General features: G+C 38.1%; 1 protein-coding gene across 1 annotated transcript in view; it reads right to left on the bottom strand.

Moving 5' to 3' along the window:
- LOC119592450 (transformer-2 protein homolog alpha-like) overlaps positions 1-388 on the bottom strand; it is a gene marked incomplete in the record, with an annotated part of 60,166 nt that overhangs the window by 1,803 nt on the left and 57,975 nt on the right.

Raw genomic sequence — 388 nt, 5'->3', positions numbered from 1 at the left:
GATGCAAATACCATAACACAGAAAAAATATTTGGTCAAACTGAAAGCTACTCGTCATGAATTTGTGAATATCTTGCAAGAGATAACTACTGTGTACTCCTAAAATTTATACCAACTAAAATGTCACCCATTCAAATTCTTAGTTCTAGTAGCAGAGTTGGTAAGCAAGTATCAATCCTATCCCTTTTCACACAAATCACTCGCAACTTATATTGGATATGGACTTGATTATATAATCAACTAATTCAAAATGGCTGACATCCAATCACATCATGAGCCCAATTCCTGGGATGTTGCCTCTAGAGCCCTGCTGTATGCCAGACAATAGATCTTGGGCACAAAGGAGCATACACTAATGCAAACTGGGCTCAACAACCACTGGCCAATCT

This window comes from Penaeus monodon, chromosome 30, assembly GCF_015228065.2.
Source record: "Penaeus monodon isolate SGIC_2016 chromosome 30, NSTDA_Pmon_1, whole genome shotgun sequence".
In the NCBI taxonomy this organism is placed as follows: domain Eukaryota; kingdom Metazoa; phylum Arthropoda; class Malacostraca; order Decapoda; family Penaeidae; genus Penaeus; species Penaeus monodon.
This window is presented reverse-complemented; position numbering and strand designations above follow the sequence as displayed.